Source organism: Gekko japonicus, unplaced genomic scaffold (genome assembly GCF_001447785.1).
Source record: "Gekko japonicus isolate JY-2015 unplaced genomic scaffold, Gekko_japonicus_V1.1 scaffold1792, whole genome shotgun sequence".
NCBI lineage: Eukaryota > Metazoa > Chordata > Lepidosauria > Squamata > Gekkonidae > Gekko > Gekko japonicus.
The window spans coordinates 230,626-251,289 of NW_015175413.1; the positions used below are offsets into that span (position 1 = coordinate 230,626).

Sequence of the window (20,664 nt, forward strand, 5' to 3'; positions counted from 1 at the left end):
CCCCACTAAAAATGTCCTAGCTACGGGCCTGGGTGGGGCACTATCAATATAGACTCCAGCCCATCCAGGGAGGATTGTGTTTAACCCCTGTTTATTTATGCCCTGTTGGTTGGTAAGTGTATGCTTACTCCTACAGTTGTGCCTTATTCATTAAGTGTCTGTTTGTGCTCCACAACTGTATAATTATTCTGTTTGGACCAATAATCTGTGTTGTGCTTTGACCAAAGGGAGGGGGTAGCCCAGGGAAGCAAGACCTTTGGGTTGCCAACTTTCCAGGGATCCCCCAATGATTGGGGATTCTATCTCCAAATAGGGAGATTTGGCCACAGGGGTCTGAGAGCAACTATGTCTCAAGAAAAATTGTCTGCACTTGGCATCATGTGTATAGAAAGCAATAAGTTACGTGGCATATCTTTTGATTACATAATTAATGATTTTGCTTTTGAGAAGTCAAGAAAGAAAATGTTTTAAGTTATAACTTAGAGCCTTTTATATTATTATATAATATAATTATTTCTATTAAATATTGTTGTATCATAACAATTTATCCACTCTATATTTTCAATATTAATTTATATATATATATATGGACTCTATGGCTGAGCCCATCCCCTCCCCAAACCCCTCCCTCTCCCGGATCCATCCCCAAAGCCTCCAGGTATTTTCCAATCCAGACATAGCAACCCTACTAGCGTCTCGGTACAATGTAAATTTTGGGATGAGGTCAGATACATTTTGAAGGCATTGCACGTGGATGGACACTAAGGTACCATGCAGTGCACACCCTGCCACTGTAGTTTTTGTGACGTATATCTATAAGCAAGCCCAGACTGATGCTCAGTTGGTTTCTTCTTGGTTGACTAAATAAAATTACCAGTGTGCTGCTTCCTTTCTGTCCCTAAAGGCAAAGGTAAAGGTTTCCTTGCTCGAAAGCCGGTCGAATCCGACTCTAGGGTTGCGGTGCTCATCTCCGTTTCAAAGCCGAAGAGCCAGCGCTGTCTGAAGACGTTTCCGTGGTCATGTGGCCGGCATGACTAGACACCAAGGCGCACGGAACGCTGTTACCTTCCCACCGAAGTGGTACTTATTTATCTACTTGCAATTTCTTGCTTTCGAACTGCTAGGTTGGCAGGAGCTGGAACCAGAGATGGGAGCTCACTCCGTCATGCGGCACCCGGGTCTCGAACTGCTGAACTACTGACCTTCCACAGCCTGTCCCTACCAAACAGAAAATGTTATTGATTGTATTTGAATGGCAGCTCTAGTACAGCAGTTATAACTAGGTATAGTGCAACAGTAAATATTCTTCAGGGTTTTTTAAAGTATTAGTAAAGTTAAATCCTAAACAAAGTTACTCCAGTCTAAGCTTATTCACTTCACTGGGCTTAGACTGGAGTAACTTTGTTTAGGATTGCACTGATAGTCTGGCCCATAGCTAACATGGGGCTCACGGGGCCCAGCCCCCTAGTGTTTCTTCTGGGCCCCCTCCCTCCCTCCCAGACTGCCCCCAAGGTGCTCCAACTTACCACCTGCACTGTGCTTTCATTTAATTAGCTGGTGGGCCCCCCAAGGCCCCCTCCCAAAAAATTCCCTAGCTACAGAGCTGCTGGTAGTTTACTAACATACCTGTTTCAGAAACAAATGCAGGACAGGGAGGGTGGAAGGGCCCCACAGCTTCCCTTGGCCCCTTGATGGAGGGAAGCCTGCCCCAGGAAAGTTGCTTGCAGTGTGCAGTACCCGTCTTGGCTGCAGCAGCATCACTGGGCTGGTCGGCCTGGCTGGCCACTTCTGTGCAATTCACCCTGGGCTAGGCAGACGAGGCGGTCATTGCCAACAGTTTGCCTGGGTAGTTGCATGCCCAGTTGAACGGGCTCATGGGGCCACCAGGACCGATTTCACACAAGAGCTGTGCCGCGGCCGCGCCTCCCTTTGCCCCGCTTTTATTGGGCAATTTCCCACTCGAAGCCGTGCGGCTGCATTTTGACCCGCGGCTTCACCCGATTTTTCCTGCGGTTTCATGATCCTCAAAAAACAGGACCAACTCAGCCCTGAGGTCATTTCAGAGAAAATTAATACAGCATCTTAAAGAGCGAAGAGGTGACTTCAGCAATAGCGAAAAACAGGGCCTGAAGGGGTTATGAAGTGGTATAAGGAAATGTTTTTAAAAGTGTATGCCTATAGTCATCTTTTGAATGCTGGAAGAGGTGGCTGTGCATGCCAAAACTGAAAATCACTGAGGTTCCCACTGCTTTCAGAAAACTGAGTGTCTGATCTCTGTTTATTAAGAATGTTAATTATGGTATATTAAAGGGTAACCATGACCCCGGCCACACATGCCAGAAAACGCGGGGGGGAGGCGTGTCTATTTGTGCCGTCACATTCTGATCCACCATTATGCGCTCAGACGCAACGGCAGCACACTGGGGTTTCGTCCTTCGGCGCGCGCTGCAAAGAGGACGGCCGGAGGGAATAGGCGTGCGCCGGTGCGATCACACCGAACGAGTCCGTCTGCAGCCCGTGGCAAACCATTTGCTAGTATATCTTTGCAGGTACTTTTTAACTGCGCCTCTTCGGTGGCACGCCACGGGTTGGCCATGGGTGCGCCACGCTTGCCAGATGTTGTGGTGTGATCGCGCCCCGAAAATCTGCCCAGCATTCGTGCCTTTCGCGCGGCAAATTCTCCGTGTGACCGGGGCCCATGACATATTACTTTGCAATCTAATCTTGAATGCATCTAAAAGTACCCTTTTGAATGCTGCTGTGACTCTACCTTCCATCCACTGAAACTCCCTAGCTCTAAAACTATAGGCCAGTGCATGCTTGACACTGGGAATCTCTCTTAAATGTAGGACCCCGGGGACCAAGACATGTGCTTCCGTTCTCCACCCATTTGTCCCTTCTCTGGATTAAGCACCTCCTACTCTGCTGGCTTTAAGTAGCATTAGCTGCTGCTATGCTAAATGCGATCCTTCTGAATCAGGAGCTGCCAACCAACTTCAGAGCCTCGTTTCACATCCTGATTAAGATAGATTAGTATGAACCACGATTAACATCCGTGTTGTTGCTTTGCATAATCATGATTAAAGTGGCAAGTGATTTGTAATGTATTCAGATGCTGCCATGAATGCATTAAGATGAATGTGAATCATCTCATAAGGAAGCAATGTAAAGCTTCGTCTTCGGCAGGGATTCAAGCCGAAGACAAATGCAACCAATCACATTCAAACAGACCGGGAGCGGGAACGTTTGTGATTGGCCTTTATTCGCTCAACCTGATAGGTTGATATGTGTATAGTAAGAGTGGCTACATTAGCCCGGAATGTTTAAATACCGAGCAGCTGCAATGGAAAAGCTGTTCGGGCTATCAGAAGTTGTACCGTGTTAGAGAAGTGATCGTCGAGCTGAAATAAACCTGAGTTTTGCTGAAATCACTCTCTGACTATTTGTTAAGCATCGGACTTAACAATTGGCGACGAGGATGGGATTTAATTGTTAACATAAAGGACTTAACATAAAGGAAAAGGGACTCTGCCGTTCCACAGCTCGCTTCCACTTGAGAGCCTCGATTCTACAGCATCGCCAACCCTGTGTGCTTTGCCTTTAACAGCAATAATCACTAGGCCCCAAATTAATGTTAAGCCCAAAAAATGTGCGAGTTACAGTTGTGTTATTGCCTAGAATGGGATAAAAGACTCTTTTGTCTTTGAGGCTACACGACCAACTTTATTAATCTTTCAAGAAAACAGTATCTATCCCATGGGTGTGCGTGTGCTGTTATGGCACGCACTGGTAATTTTCAGAGGTGTATTACATCTGAGTTCAGTCACATGGTACAGCCCTTCCTGAAGTGCAAATCCCTGTGAGTGCAGATTGGGAACATATTAAAGCTCTGCCTATGGAGCAGGATTCAACGTGCCAGTTTTCTGTGCATGGGAAGTTTTTATTATGTGGGTTTAGATTGCAGATACTCTTTAATCTAAAGGTTTGTCCACAGTACATAAGAACATAAGAGACGCCAATGTTGGATCAGGCCAAAGGCCCATCCAGTCCAACACTCTGTGTCACACAGTGGCCAGAAATACCAGTGCCTTCAGGAGGTCCAGCAGTGAGGCCAGGACATTAGAAGCCCTCCCACTGTTTACCCCCCCAAGCACCAAGATGACAGAGCATCACTTGCCCCAGAGCCCCTATCTATAGTTGTTCCAACTTAACCTGCTAGTACCATCTATACTGGGATGATGAGTTTGTGCTTGCATTTTATATCCCTGGGTTTTTTCATGCAAAATCTTGTTATCTCTTTAAAAAGAGGCAAACGCTTGCACAGCTTGTCTGGACCCCAAACTTACCTTGTTTCATTGTCTAGCCGTTGTCCTGCTTCTTCTTTTATTAGGAAGACCTCTGACTTTTTTCTCTGGTTTACAGCATTGCATATGAGTTCACTTAGGACCAGGGGTCATTTAGTAGAAAAAGAGGTGCAGGAGCTCATTAGCATAACTCATTAGCATACCTCATTTGCATATACCACACCCCCTGACATCACTGGAAGTGTGTCAGAAGGCAACACCCACTGCTCAGCCGCTCAGGCGCCACTGGACTATTTTGGATTGCTAGCTATGGGGGGGGGGGTTAGGGTTAGGGAACGTGCAGATCTGTCCTCACAGAGGAGGGAGAGCTTGTACCTGAACAAAACTTTGTCTTAAATATGACACTGGACTGTTTTGGACTGGGGGGCTGGGGGGGGGCTCTGCAGCTTACCTGGCTGCTTCTTACTCTGACTGAGGGCTGCTGGGAGCAGGGGGTGGGGCTTGTTGCATGTGCTCGCCCCTTGGGCTCTTTACTGCCGGAGCTCCGCTCCTGTGCGCTCCTGCAGGAAATGACCCCTGCTTAGGACCAAACCAGACGAGACATTGCAAGAACCATAACTGGTCTCTCGTGTGTGTGTGTGTGTGTGTGTAGCCACAAAGGCTGTTTGGATCAAGACCAGGTTGTTTCCCCCTCCCAACGCTGTTTATCCAGTCTGGATCCCTGTATGAAGCCTGTCTGTTTCTTCTAAAAGGGCAGATATCAGTTCCAGGCGACAGAGGTCAGGAAAACAGTACAGAGGGAAGTTAATCTCATCCCACCCCCCACCATTATCCCAATTGGAATACGGTATCTTAGAGATGCTGTATGCATTTTTTAAAAACGTGCTGGGGATCTGATCACAAATCTAACTTCCTGTCTGCTCAGACGCATTCAGATACGATCTGTGAGCAAAACTTGAATATGTCTCTTCTTTGCTAAAGGATTGCATCAAACGTACAAGGCTGGGCTTGGCTCCATGAGTGCAATTGTGCAAATTCATAATTCATTAGGAATGTCAGAATATATCTCCCAGGTTTGTTTATTCCAGGAGGAGGAAGCACGTAAGTACAAAAAGGTTCCTAGATAGCGTGGGAGAAAAGAAGGACAGTAAACTGTAACAAGAGCACCGGTGCAAGGTGTACATTAAAAGAGAATCCATCAGAGGTGCTATTCCATGACAGCATTGGCTGAGCTGTCTGGGGTGTGAGTTTGCAATGCAGACATTTCATATTTTGTACATTGCCCACATTTCTTGCACGGCTACAATGTTATCCAAGTTATTTAACCATGGCTGATTTCGCACTAGAGCTGCCTCGATGTTGCGCTGCCGTTTGCCCTGACACTATTGGTCTATTTCACACCCGAAGCCGCGGGGCTGCATTTTGACTCGCGGCTTCGCCGGATTTCCCCCGCAGTTTCGTGATCCTGTTTTTTTAGGATCACAAAACTGTGGAGGAAATCGGGCGAAGCCGCGGGTCAAATGCAGCCCCGTGGCTTTGGGTGTGAAATTGACCAATAGTATCGGGGCAAACGGCGGCGCAACATCGAGGCAGCTCTAGTGCGAAATCAGACCATAACATTGCTCAAAGTTCCAGCCCAGTTATTCAGATTCTTACAAAGAAAATCTGTGAATTCAAGAAATATCCAAAGTCTGATGCAGATTTGCAGGTTGTATAAACAAAACTGTTTTAGACTGGAGCAAGGGTGTTCCTGGAACCTGGTGGAGTTCTGCACAGAGGGGTATTATTGATATATGATGACATTATGGCACATTGATACAGGATGTCTACAATGCCAGTGAAACATATATACTCCTCACTAGATTCTTGTAAGACCCCACTGGTTTGTGACAAGCTGAGCATCCGAAGTAGATGTTTGGAATTCCAAACTGTTTTTGGATTTTCAGATGCATATGCACAAAAGACAAGTTCCAAAGTATTTTTAAAGCGGAATTCCCATACCTAGCTCTGCCTGTACCAGTTACCAAAACCTTGTTCAGACTCCTACATGTTTACAGGCATGATTCATTCAATATGATCCCCTGTCATTTTGGAACCTCAGTGTTGCCTCATCTGTGGATTCTCAAGTCTGGAGAAGGGGGCCATGGATAGACAAGACAGATCTTTCTACAAAACTCAGAAAAGCCCCAAATTTGCAGGAATATCTGTAATCTAAAAAATAAAAATACATTGAGTGGATTAGTAAAGGTAAAGGTTTCCCTTGCTCGAAAGCCAGTCAGATCCGATTCTATGTTTGCGGTGCTCATCTCCGTTTCCAAGCCGAAGAGCCAGCGCTGTCCGAAGACATTTCCGTGGTCATGTGGCCGGCATGACTAAACACCGAGGCACACAGGACTCTGTTACCTTCCCACTGAAGTGGTACCTATTTATCTTCTTGCTTTCGAACTGCTAGGTTGGCAGGAGCTGGGACCAGAGATGGGAGCTCACTCCGTCATGCGGCACTCGGGTCTCGAACTGCTGAACTAGCGACCTTCCAGCCTGCAGCTCAGCATCTTAACCACTTGAGCCACTGCAGCTCCTGCTGACGATGGGGGGGGAAAGAAAGGTTGGTTGATGGGTGTGAAAGAGAGAAGGAAGCAGGGAAAGGTGAAAATATGGGAACTGTCAGGAGGGGGGAAATAGGAAATAGTGTGGGGAAGGAAAGCTACCCTGCAAGTCCTTGCAGGTTCCCTATCATGCAACTGGGCTTGGCCTGCCCACTGGCACTGCACAACTCAGGCAATGTTTTCCCAGGGAGACAATGCCAGGGGAAGCAAACAAGGGAAAGCTGAAGATGGGGGCAGGTAAAGGTAGATTGGCTGGTGGGTGGGAAGGAGAGAAGGAGGTAAGAAAGGGGGAGAGGCTATGAGGGCTGCTAGGGAAGGAAAAGAGGAAATAGTGGGGGACAGGGCTATTTTTGAGTTCCGGCTGGCTCCTGAGTTGGCCACGCCCAGCAGGAACTCATTAGCATAACAGGCCACACTCAATGAGCAGAAACTCATTAGGATTGGCTACATTAGGGGTGTGTGGCCTAACATGCAAAGAAGTTCCTGCTACAAAAAAAGCCCTGGGTTTGGACAACAAACAAGGTAAACAGAATAAGAAGGAAAAGGTGGGTGTGGCTGGATGGCCACACTTCTGGTAACATGGGGGTGTGGCCTAATAGGCTAATGAGCTGTGCTGTCAGGGTGTGGCTTAATATGCTAATGAGTTTCTGCGGTTGGGTGTGGCCTATTATGCTAATGAGTTCCTGCTGGGCTTTTTCTACAAAACAAAAGCCCTGGTGGGGGAGGAGAAAATGCAGATGTCTCCTGCAAGTCCTTGGAGATGTGTATTTCTGGAATCTTTTACTGGTTAGCTGAATCAAAGCAAACGAGTTGTATCAGAGAGGTCTGAAATAGAGCAACATGCCATGCCTCAAACTACTTTTAAAAGACCCGTTCCAGACTTTGGGACACACAAAAGCTGCCTTATACTGAATCAGGCCCTCAAGCCATCAAGGCCAGGATTGTCTATTCAAACGGCCAGTGTGGCTTTCCAAGGTCTCAGAGTTCTTTCACATCTCCAGCTGCCCGGTCATGTGAATTAGAAATGCCAGGGATTGAGCCCGGAACCTTCCACTCAGCCACAGCCCTTCTCCCGAGCACTTCGTAATGGGCAAGGCATATAGTCACCGATACAACACGTGCTTAGCATATTTGTTGTTCAGTTGCACAGTCGAGTCTGACTCTTCGCGACCCCATGGACCACATCACGCCAGGCCCTCCTGTCTTCCGCCATCCTCCAGAGTTTGCTTAATTTAATGTTTGTTGCCTTAATAACACTGTCTAACCATCTCATCCTTTGCCGTCCCCTTCTTCTTTGACCTTCAATCTTTCCCAGCATCAGGGCCTTCTCCAGTGACTGCTCCCTTCTCATTTGGTGGCCAAAGTATTTGAGCTTCAGCTTCAGTATCTGGCCTTCCAGGGAACAGTCAGGGTTGATTTATTTTAGGATTTACTGATTTGAGCTTCTTGCAGTCCAGGGGACTCTCAAGAGTCTTCTCCAGCCCCATAATTCAAAAGAATCTATTCTTCGGCACTTGGCCTTCCTTATAGTCCAACTCTCGCAGCCATACAGTACTACTGGGAATACCATTGCTTTGACCATATGGACTTTAGTTGGCAGGGTGATGTCTATTATGCTGTCTAGGTTTACCACTGCTTTCCTCCCAAGGAGCAGGCGTCTTTTATTTATTTATTTATTTATTTATTTATTTATTTATTTATTTATTTATATTTCAACTTATATACCGCTCGAACCCCGAAGGGTCTCTGAGCGGTTTACATATGCTTTAGTTACCTGCCTAGGGCCACATTTTGTACGGGGGAAGGGACAGCCTTTCATGGCTGCAGTCACCGTCTGCGGTGATCTTAGATCCCAGGAACGTGAAGTCTGTCACCAATTTCACGACTTCCCCTTCTGTTTGCCAAGGATTGATGGGGCCGGATGCCATGATCTTAGTTTTCTTGATCTTGAGTTTCAAGTCAACCTTTGCGCTCTTCTTTTTGACCATCAGCAAGAGGCTCTTTAGGTCCTCTTCACTTTCTGCCATTAGAGTGGTATCGTCTGCACATCTGAGGCTGTTGATGTTTTTCTCAGCAATCTTAATTCCGGCTTCTGAATCATCCAGGCTGGCATATATATATATATATAGCATATAGTAAAGGTAAAAGTTCCCTTGCTCGAAAGCCAGTTGAGTCCGCCTCTAGGGTTGTGGTGCTCATCTCCGTTTCAAAGCCGAAGAGCCAGCGCTGTCCGAAGACGTTTCCGTGGTCATGCATGACTAAACGTTTCCGTGGTCAGCATGACTAAACACCAAGGCGCAGGGAACGCTGTTACCTTCCCACCAAAGTGGTACCTATTTGTCTACTTGCAATGTCTTGCTTTCGAACGGCTAGATTGGCAGGAGCTGGAACTAGAGACGGGAGCTCACTCCGTCATGCGGCAACCCGAAAAAAACTGAACCTTCCACAGCCTGCAGTTCAGTGTCTTAACCACTTGAGCCACTGCAGCTCCTATATAGCATATAGAAGGTCCCAAATTCCATCCTGGTATATCCATCAACAATCCCAGATGCTGGGAAAGACCTTTCTTTGTCTGGAGATATTGAAGAGCTGCAGCCATGCAAAATAGACAGTACTGGAACAGATGGACGAATGATCTGGCAGTTTCATATGTTCTAACTTGGCTTTCTTTTTTTGTTACTTCTCCCACCACCTGCATAAAGGGCACCAACTAAACTGGTCCACCTTGGTGACTCTCCTGCAGTTATTAGAGGTACAGCAGTCTGCCCTTTCTAAGTACTTGGCCCACAGAGCTTGGTGTTCCTCAACTGTATTTTATTTTTAGATCCATATTTCACTTGCCTGAGAATAACTGAACAGACGGGATAGCTAAGGGGCTGGTAACAGGATACAGAGCTTTATAGCAGCCAGACTAGGTCAGAGGAGGCCAAAACTCTTACCATGTGAATCATATTTGAGATACTGTGGACGTTTCTGTGTGCTGTTTCTAGCAAACACGGATACACCTAGAAGAATTAGCACCATCTATTTTGTTTCGTCAAATGCAGCATGGAATTAAAGAATACAAGAATGAGGAATCAAGTAACCTCTAACAACAAGAGACAGTGCTTTGAATTTACACTAGGCTGAGAAGCAGTGGGCCAAATAACAGAGTCATGTTGGCATTCAGCAGTTGTGATAAAAAACTGACTTCCAGTTCAGCTCATGCCAAGCTGGTTGTCTACATGTACTGCCAAGGGCTGAGTACAGCTAAGGTTTGGCTTCCAGCCTGTCAGCATTAGTCTGCTAACCTATGTAACAAGCTGGATCCATCCTGTGGTGGAACACATGCTATGCTGTCTTTGGGTCCAGTCAGATGGATTTAAATGTAATGTCTGGGAAATGTCCGTCTTCCATGGGCATCCCGTTTTGCCACGCTTTGGAGCCGTACTAAAAAGGTTCTACTTCAAATCTGGAGTTTTCGGTTCCTGACGGGCCATTCACGGACTTTCCCCATCTGATCGTTCCAGCGCATGATCTAAAAAATGGTCTGACGTCAGACCATCCTGAACGGGCACCATTTTTTAAAAAATGTTGATTCTGCACATGCGCGGATAAACAAGGCCATGATATCACGTCTACGTACATGTGCAAAAAGTTTTTTTAAAAAACAAAACAAAACCCCACCACAGTTGCCTCCTTCAGTGGACGCCGTCTAGACAATTCACAGCGGAAGCAGCGCGCGGTAAAACGATTCCCCCGGGGGATGTCTGGTCGTGCAAGGACAGATTAAAAAGATCAGGATCAAATGTGAGCTGGCATAATAGCGGGATTAGCTGCCCGTCGGAACGCACCCTTTGTCTTCACTGGAAGTCAGGATTCAGGCCGTTCCCACATTTATTTATTCATAGCATTTATGGGGGACTTTTCTCAAAATAGGACTCAAGGCGATTCACAGGATCAACTTTAAAACATGCAGTATTTTAAAGCTGCAAAACGCAACTAATTGAAACCAGTTCAGTAATGATTCCCATGTTTTTTTAAAAGCCACAATCTCAGTCTTACATAACTTTTTAACGTCCATATGCTGAAACAGTTGTAAAAAATTGACCCTGGGGAATAATACTGATGCGGAAAACCAGTACTTCCTATATCCTATCTGTGAAAGAAAACAAGCTGTTGCAGGACCAGGGGTTATTTGGGGAAGGACACATGGAGAAAAACACACAGACCACAATTTCGTGGAATGAAAAGGCCGCAGCTTTTATTGATTACAGACCAAGGACCATTGGTGCAGCATGGGGACAGATCCAAGTATCAGGCGACCTGCCTGCTGCCCAATAAGCCGCTCCCCCCGCCCAGCAGCTGGTGAATAAAGCAAGGAGAGGCAAATTTTGCAGTTACCATGAGGGGCTAGTGCTGAGTGGTCCCCTTCGCCAACTGGTGGTGAGCCCACGAATAGCCCCCGAGCTGGGCATGCCACATTGTGGCTCAACCTCCCCCCCCCAACATCTTAAGGTACCCCAAATGGGCGAGATGGGCACGCAGGCCCGCCTCCCACCAAAGGATCCATCCCAGAGGCCAAAACCACCACAGGAGTGGGGGGGAACCCCTACTGCCCCGGCCGACGCTCCTAAGCCTGCAACCAGCAAAACAAAGTCATCCTGGCTCCTGAAAAGCCAAATGTCCATTCCCCACTCAGAAAGGTGCACCCCGTCAACCCTGTAGACGGCATCGTGCCAAAATGAAATGTCTGTATGTTTGATGACGTCACCGCCCGTAGCTTCGATGACCTTACCGGCGCGCTTGCAGACCTTCCTTCTTGACAAACCCACCTTTTCTGGGGTTGATGCGTCGTTCAGGTAGCTCTGACCAGAATAGCTTGGTGTGAGGCAGGCACGCGGCGGGGATCTGAAGGTCTGGGGATATCGTTTGGCGCAACTTGGAAACTTTCCGAGCTGGTGAGCCATTCTCTCCAAGGTGCGTTATAAAGTGGGTCGTGGTTAAACTTCCTGCGAAACCGTTTCCATCAGGGAAGGCCAACACATTCCCCTCTGCCCCAGCCTGCTGATATGCAGCTGATTTCCTGTTCCGATCACCCGCAGAGCAGGAACAAATTGCGCGGGGAAGCCCAGGTGCGGCACCACTTAAATTGCCTTGGCGGGGCTCTGCGGCACCACATCAGAGCCCGCCAAACTCCCCGCACTTCCCTGGCTGCCCCCCTGATAATGCAGGAGTCTGGCCACAGTAGCAGCCAACAGCAACCGCCCTCAGCGCATCTGGCCAAGCGGCCAGGGGTGGCACCATCTCCATAGCCTCCTCCTCGCCTGGGCTGCAATCTCGGCCCCCTGATAAGTCACGACCGGCATTTACAAGGAACCCATAGAGACACAGACAGAATATCTTTGCCTAGCATACAGTAAGAGCCAGTTGGGTGTAGTGGTTAAGTGCGCGGACTCTAATCTGGGAGACCCGGGTTTGATTCCCCACTCCGCCACTTGCACCTGCTGATGTGACCTTGGGCAAGCCATAACTCCGGCACAGCTGTTCTTGAAAAAGAGCAGTTTCTGTCAAGAGCTCTCTCAGCCCCACCTACCTCACAGGGTGTCTGTTGTGGGGAGGGGAAGGGAAAGGAGCTTGTAAGCCGCTCTGAGACTCCTTTGGGTAGTGAAGGGCGGGGCATAAATCCAATCTCTTCTTCTTTTACCTCACAGAGTGTCTGTTGTGGGGAGGGGAAGGGAAAGGAGCTTGTAAGCCGCTCTGAGACTCCTTTGGGTAGTGAAGGGCGGGGCATAAATCCAATCTCTTCTTCTTTTACCTCACAGAGTGTCTGTTGTGGGGAGGGGAAGGGAAAGGAGCTTGTAAGCCGCTCTGAGACTCCTTTGGGTAGTGAAGGGCGGGGCATAAATCCAATCTCTTTCTTCTTCTTCTTCTAAGTACTGAAAGGGACCTACAGGTTATCAGTTTCCAGTGACTGCTAAAGCCACGGTCCTCAGACACAGAAATATTACCATGTATATGGTTGAGGTATGATTGATGAGTAGGTTAGAATGTATTCATTTGGGACACATTTGAGATCAAGGTTTTTTTCATGTACTAGAGATGTATAAATTATTATAATTATCAATATACACTTAGCCACCTGTGGCCTATTAATTTTAAGTCAGTGTTGAATTATCGTCAGCCAGTGTTTGACCCGTTTGCCCGAATGTCTACGAAAGATACCCGAAAGCTGATCTAAACATAAAAATTAAAATATGTTCCTTCAGTATGTTTTCAAACATAAAGTGTTACAAAATTGGGATTCTGGATTGATATGGGTTCAGCAATCAAGTAAGTTTCTTTAAATAGGTTCCTTTGATTTGGTACAACTCTGTTATTTCCCTGGTCTCACAATTTATGTTTGCATATTTGGAGGAACCTGCAAAAAGTAGTTTATGACTTAGAAAAAGTAAATCATACGAGGAACGAATTACAAAAACTCATCCATTTACTTTAGCAGAGAGTTTTAAAGAAGAAATGTTTACAGAGAAATGCTGTTTATTGCATAGTTGAAAGATGAAGTCAGTGAAGTTTGAAAGGGAAGTACAGTTTCAGTTTTTAAATAATGAAGTTAATGGAACACTGAAAAGGTATATCGAGCAAAATAATATATACAGTCCAAGTATTCTTCCATAAGATAGTGTATTAATTACAGAGCAACCACCACCTGTCATAAATCAAGTCTTATCATGCTAGTTTTGGCCTTATACGGTTCTACAAATCACATTTTTGACTAGCATAGGCTTGTGGTCCTCAGTAAATTCACAAATTTCATTTTGAAGAATGTATTGAAAGTCTGAATGTGCCCCAAAGCAGGTATAACACATTACATCAGTATGCTCACAGCTAGGACTGGCTACATTTCCCAATTGTGTCTACCTCTGCAGCAAGTCTGATTAACAACTCTGTTGTATGTGAATCAATGGCATTCCCTTGCAAGAAAAATATGTTGGAAAAAACAGTACAAAGCCATGGCACTTTTAATGTAACCATACTAACAAATCCAAGAATGATAGCAAAAAATTGCATGAAGATGATCTAATAAGGAGTTTAACAACATAGGACTGAAAGGCGCTTGAAGGACAGCTTCCTTCACTGAGCCAGATTCTTTCATAACCCCATTTCATGACGATTTGCACTGAACAGATATAACTTAATGTGCCACAAGGAAAGCAGGAATAAGCAAGGTGGTCATCTCCAGAATAAAACACATACCAGTTGGTTCAGCTAAGCTTACTACTTCATAAGGTCCAGGAAGGTCTGTTGTTACTGTCTGTGTGCTAGAGTCTGTATCATAACTTAAACATTTATGGTAAGACATGTGCAAAGTAGTTTTGCACCTAACAGATTCCTCTGTTACTATAACTCCAGGCTGCCCTAAACAACTGATTGCTAAAGAGGCAGCACATTAAGGAGGTTACTATAAAGGTGGAGAAGGGAGACAGTTGGCCCTTGTAGGAAACGGGATGCTAGAGCCAATTGGCCTTTGGTCTGGTCAAGCAGAAATCTTGTCCTGCCTTTTGTTTATGCAAAACTAGTTGCATGGTACAGGATCATAGGAACATAACAGAAGCCAATGTTGGATCAGGCCAATGGCCCATCCAGCCCAACACTCTGTCACACAGTGGCCAAAAATACCAGGGGCCATCAGGAGGTCCAGCAGTGGGGCCAGGACACTAGGAGCCCTCCCACTGTTGACCCCCCCCCAAGCACCAAGAAGACAGAGCATCACTTGCCCCAGAGTCCCTATCTATACCTTGTGGCTAATAGCCACTGATGGACCTCTGCTCCATATGCTTATCTAATTCCCTCTTGAAGCCGTCCATGGTTGTAGCCGCCACCACCTCCTGTGGCAGTGAATTCCATGTGTTAATCACTCTTTGGGTGAAGAAGGACTTCCTTTTATCTGTTCTAACCCGACCGCTCAGCAATTTCATTCCAAGCAATCATGGCCATTCCAAATGTTTGTTTTTCACTGTCCCCTATGATCTCATTTTTAAAACAGTATTATTGAAACAGACTAAAAACCTGAAGTTTCCACCGGGATATGGTAAAGCTTGTCATTTTATGTCCTCCCTTAGAATTCCATGAAAGAAGCCAGTTTTGTTCGCAGTCTTCTTCCCAATTCAGCCTTCTGTTATCAGAATATCTGTCAGGCATTCATCGGTTATGTGCAAGCATCCAATAGTGTGTACACAGGGGCAGGAACACACAGGAACGGAGTTCTAGCTGGCTTCCAAGTCAGCCACACCCAGCAGGAACTCATTAGCATAATAGGCCACACCCAACAGCAGAAACTCATTAGGATTGGCTACGTTAGGGGTGTGTGGCCTAACATGCAAAGGAGTTCCTGCTACAAGGTAAACAGAATAAGAAGCAAAAGGTGGGTGTGGATGGATGAGCACACTTCTGGCAACATGGGGGTGTGGCCTATAAGCCAATGAGTCGTGCTGTCAGGGGTATGGCCTAATATGCTAATGCATTTCTGCTGTTGGATGTGGCCTAATATGCTAATGAGTTCCTGCTGGGCTTTTTTCACAAAAAAAGCCCTGTGTGTACACATTCTCCTCTACAAACACTCACTGATCTTAGCCACTGGTCCTGCCTGTTCAGAAGAATACCTGCATGGAGCCCAATTCACTTAGGTGCTGTGACTGAGGAACTTTCTTTTTGCTGGGTGAATGCATGAAGGGCTTCATACAGACCTTCCTCAGCACTTGCGTTGTCTCCAGAGGCCTTGGCTACAACTGCGCTGTGCACCCGCTCCCTTCCCTGTTAATGTGTTCAGTCTATGCATGATTGAATGATTGCACAGAGATGTAACTAGCACAAAAAGACCAGGACAGTTATTGGTGCTAACTCTCTTTTTTGCTCCTCACTACTTCATAATAATTTGGAACTAGGGTTGCCAAGTCCATCTTCCACCGGGGAACTTTGGGGGCGTTCCTGGAGGGGGCGGGGCATCCCCAACGTGATGACGTCATGTTGGGGACGTCCGCTGCCGCTGCCCCCGCCCGCATGCCAGATCTCCAGAAACGGCAGTTCCCTGCACTTAAAGGAGCTGGCGTTTCCCTTTTAAGTGCAGGAGCTGGCATTTCCCCTTTAAGAGCACGAAGCTGGCATTTCCCTGCAAGCCTGATCTCAAGCGGAGATCTGGCCTGGGAGGAAACATGGGTTCCACACACTTAAAGGGAGAGAGAGTGGTGGCTGTGGGTGTTGGGGATGGGGCTTCCCCTGCTGGCCATCTGGCCGGCGGCAGGTAGAACCCCCCCCCAAAAAAAACCGGGCAAACCGGGGTATTTGGCAACCCTATTTGGAACAGGCCCTCATTTTTTAAAATACTTCTTTCCACAGTAGAGATTATGGAGAAGATCACTGACCGATTGCAACAATCTGAAATATATCCTAGACAGTCAAGTTTTAATGAGAAATGTCTCCCATTCTTGGAATATATCCTAAAAACAGAATGCCAACCATACAATCCAATCTATCGCACTCTTTTACACTCATAAAGCACGCTTTGTATAAGCGACACCTCTATAATTTATTCACCTTACTGACTAGCTATGAATTCTTGCATCAACTCTTAGACACCACACAAATTAGTTAAAAGTGTATTACACACACTTATCGTGCTGAGTCTAGTTTAAAGTTTGGTAAAAAGTATTTGTTGATCTTATATTTTATAACAAATCTATAAGGGTAAAACGTGTTTAGTGATTTTGATATTATGATTCGTTCTTGATGTATATCATTATAGCTACCTACGTTCCTTTCTATATTGGTGAAAAACACTACTGGAGCCAAACATTTATATTCCTCAGAATTTTTATTAAATGCTTACAAAACAATTCCAGGTCACACAAAAAGCTGACAAGTGAAAGAAAATGGCAGGGAAACCCTGTAGACTCTTGAGAAGCAGATTTCCATGATTAGGAGATTCAAAGCTGAAAAGGGCGACAACCCCCCCCTTTCTTTTGTATAGAGAAAGAAGGACAAGCAAGTAATAGTTTTAATTGGCAGGAATATGGAATGTATTTATTCTGTAAGGCATGGGACCAACACTGTCAAGGCTGACGAATATTGCCAAAGGAAATTTCAGTGTTCCAACGAAACTGCTTAAAGGTTATGCCTCAGAGAGTGAACTATTTGCTTGAGTAGGAGGAGGGAACTTCAAGACTTGTTCACATGAACCAGCTGTAGTTAGCACCACATTGTGATTCACACAGGCACTTGGGGGGGGGGAGAGATATCCTGAAATAGTTAAACGTGCAGAAACAGTTAATCTGAGAGAATGGGTAAGAGATGTATCACAAGGACAAGGGTGTAATAAGCATACCGTGAGGGAGATACCAACTTTAACTTGACTTGTCTTTTTCTCTACCACGTGTAAAGTAATGCCAAAAGCCGCCCAAGGGAGAAGACTGTGGGTGGATTTACATACATGAATCTGATGAGACCTTTATGAATTTATAATCATGAAATACACTGGTACATATTGTAAAAGTTCCAGGACATTGACTGGAAAGAAAGATTCTTCCCGCCCTCAAAACATCAAATTCTAGTGGGTTTTGAATGGTAGAAAGATTCTTACAATGAATCCCTAGTGGTCAAACTAACATATCAGCATTTGTTTTATTTTCTTGCTCCCACGTTAACAAATTAGTAACAAATATGTAAATGTCCCTCTTGGATTACTAAAATAATCCTGCACACTTGGCTATGAAAAAATAGGCAGGCCTTTCACTTTACCAAGCTAAGAAAACGAGAATGGGATAGAAGAGCATACAACAAATAGTTTTCCAAAAACAGAAGTCAAAACAATTTAGAGAGGGGTTTTTTTGTTGATTGCGTTGACGCTGCCAAAAGTCCAAAAGAAATCAGTTTGGAGGGATGCTCCTATCTGTAAAGAAATCAGCAGCTGGTTTCTGTAGCAGGTTGCATATTTGAGATAGGAAGGAAGACATCCTTTTGTTGAATTCCTCATCAGGAGAGTAAGATTCAGTATTGCCACAAATTTCCAAACCAGGACCAAGCCGAGCTGTAAGAAGAACACATACAGTTGTAGGATCTCTTTTATAGGTAGAAACATTTGCCAGGCAGGCTATCTCAGCACACAGTCTCAGTCTAGTCTCAGCACACAGGAAGCATCTGCCACGTGGAAAAATCATTTGACAGTTGTGCAGATGTATATACACCCTGAATCGAGAGAGTAATGCACTCAGAGCATCAGCCGTGAGAAACTGGAAACTAGAGCATTAAATGCTGAGGTTTAAGAGACTTTGAAAGCAGGTAACTCCTGTTACGTTAGCACTCACAAGACAGCTCTTCACTTCGCTTGTCTGCTTTTTACTCCTGGTCTTCTGACAATGTATGAACTAGGTGTTTTTTGTTTTTTTTAAATAACACTAGTACATGCACTTAACCTACAAGATTTTCATTCCCTGGTTGCTGTCTTCTTCCCCCATCCCATTAGCACATAACTGGCTAGTAGGGTGAATTGCATATTTTCAGCAGTACATGCAGGGCTATTTTTGGGCAGGAACGCGCAGGAACGCACAGGAACGGAGTTCCGGCTGGCTTCAGAGTTGGCCATGCCCACTATAGCCAAAACCTCTGTGTGCCTGGCTACAGAGGGAAGGCTCGGAGAGCGACCCCCCCCCCCGGTGAATCTGAGGCGGGCAGGCCAGGGGGGCCCCTGGAAGGATCCCGTGCCTTCCCCGGCCTGTCCAAGGGCCAACTTGCCCAGGCACCCCGCAGCTGTGGGGTGCCCGGGTAAGCCAAGGGAAGGCATGGGGTGTTGCCTAATATGCTAATGAGCTGCACTATCAGGGGTGTGGCCTAATGCGTTAACAAGTCTCCGGGTAAGCCTTCCCTTCAAGGGGGGGCTTGCCTGGGCTCCCTGCAGCTGTGGGGCACTTGGGCAAGCCAAGAGAAGGCATGGGGTGTTGCCTAATATGCTAATGAGCTGCACTATCAGGGGTGTGGCCTAATACGTTAACAAGTCTCTGCTGTTGGGTGTGGCCTATTATGCTAATTAGTTCCTGCTGGGCTTTTTCTACAAAAAACCCCCTGAATACATGTCAGTATTAGGGGGGTTTGGCAACAAGCCTGTAGACTTTTTCCCCAAGTACCCTGTCCTCTTAAAGCAGACAGGAGTGGATAACCATGTGTGCATACATGAATGTGGTAGTAGGCCCTCCTGAATTCCAGTTCATAGATCCTGACGCTAAGGCCACCATGTATAGGATTCTACCCCCCAAGCCTGTCCAGGAATGGGAGGGAATCCTATACTTTTACAATACATTAAACACCAACCCAGAGAGGTAGGCTACCCTCTCTGGATTCAGAACAATAAACCACCGGAATCTCTCAGTATTCTATAATCCCCTCCAGCTCAGAGCAGAGATTCAGATCTCTCAGCTGGCATCTAGGGCTTAACACACTCCGCTTTCTGTGCAGTAAAGTATTCCCATGAACTTTGTTGGGGTTGTCTAGGAGAGGAAAGGGAAGCAAGAAACAACACCATGGACCCTGTGTCCACTAGGGCACTGTTGAAGTCCAGTTTTGCTTCCTGAATACAGGCACGTTTCCTCAGAACTTCACATGTTACCCCTTCCCCAAAGTAGAGATCCAGACAATAAAATCAGAAGAAAAATGAAATCCAGTCCTATATTCCACAGCCATATGTCTGTCACTTTGCATGCGTAACGCATTAACCTTAGTTCTCTGAGTCGGGAGCATAGCACAGCCAAGTCACCCACAAGTCCCTGTTGGAAGCGCCCTGCTCTTTATCACTAATTTCTATTCTTGCCTCTTACTACCCAGTGCTGGACAAGCAGCGCACAGGTGGAACCTCAGAGCGGCTATTTTCTGCTCACACAGCTGTGAGTGGTGCCTGGTCTTTGCGTGCAGCAAGTTCTCTGCTGGAGAGTCCCAAAGTCTCTGTTGGAGTCTAGTCTCACTCTCGGTTAGGGCAGTTTTTACAGTCTCCTCTTTTAACACCCCCCCCCCCCAATCATCCACACAGTCTCAGATTCATTTTCTGTCATCAGGTGCTTTTTTTTGATACCACTCAGTAACAGAGACCAGCATAAACAATCCTTCAGTCTGTAGCCGAAATAGGGAATGTGCATCTTCAAGGATAAACAGAAAGGGATTTGGGTGACCAAAAACAAAGTTACAAGCTTATTGTATGTTTCATTATATTACCAAGTTTACTACTTTACTGGGCTATGGGAGAACAAAGATGAGACCCTGCACAATTTTCTTTCCTCCTTAGCTGTCGCAACAGTAAACACACTGTCTCTGTTTAAACTGACACAAAGCAGTTTATTTTATATACTAGTCAGAAGGCTCGTTGTGGGACTGAAGACAACGGGTGCTAGCTTGGCCGTCCAGGTGCGGGCTGCCATCTCCATCCCTGCCCCCCCGGCGAAGCTGCCTCCCCCCCATGCAGTCGAGGCTGCGGTGGGCCAAGGCCCCTGGGCTCGCCCTTCCCCTTGCCACCCCGCCTGATCGAGGCCCTGGTGAGCCAAGCTGCCCAGGCTTGTTCCTCTCCCTGCAATGGGCGCCAGCTCGGGTGGGCAGCTGTGGACTGCCATCTGCCTCCCCCCCCCCCCCAGGGAAGCTGCCCAGCCTCCCCCCCATTCAGTCGAGGCCCCGGTGGGCCAAGGCTCCTGGCCTCACCCTTCCCCCACCACCCCCCCCCCATCGAGGCCCCACCGGGCCAA

General features: G+C 46.5%; 2 protein-coding genes across 4 annotated transcripts in view; one reads left to right on the plus strand and one right to left on the minus strand.

The window, feature by feature from the left end:
* Window positions 1-20,664, plus strand: part of LOC107122635 (proline-rich protein 33-like) — a 38,555-nt gene that overhangs the window by 5,024 nt on the left and 12,867 nt on the right. The window lies entirely within an intron of this gene.
* The window catches only part of LSP1 (lymphocyte-specific protein 1), a 138,192-nt gene continuing 134,318 nt past the window's right edge, over window positions 16,791-20,664 (minus strand). For both annotated transcript variants that reach the window (XM_015425762.1, XM_015425763.1), the window contains exon 11: window positions 16,791-17,972. The gene's annotated coding sequence lies outside the window, so the exon portion shown is untranslated. The remainder of the gene's footprint in view (window positions 17,973-20,664) is intronic.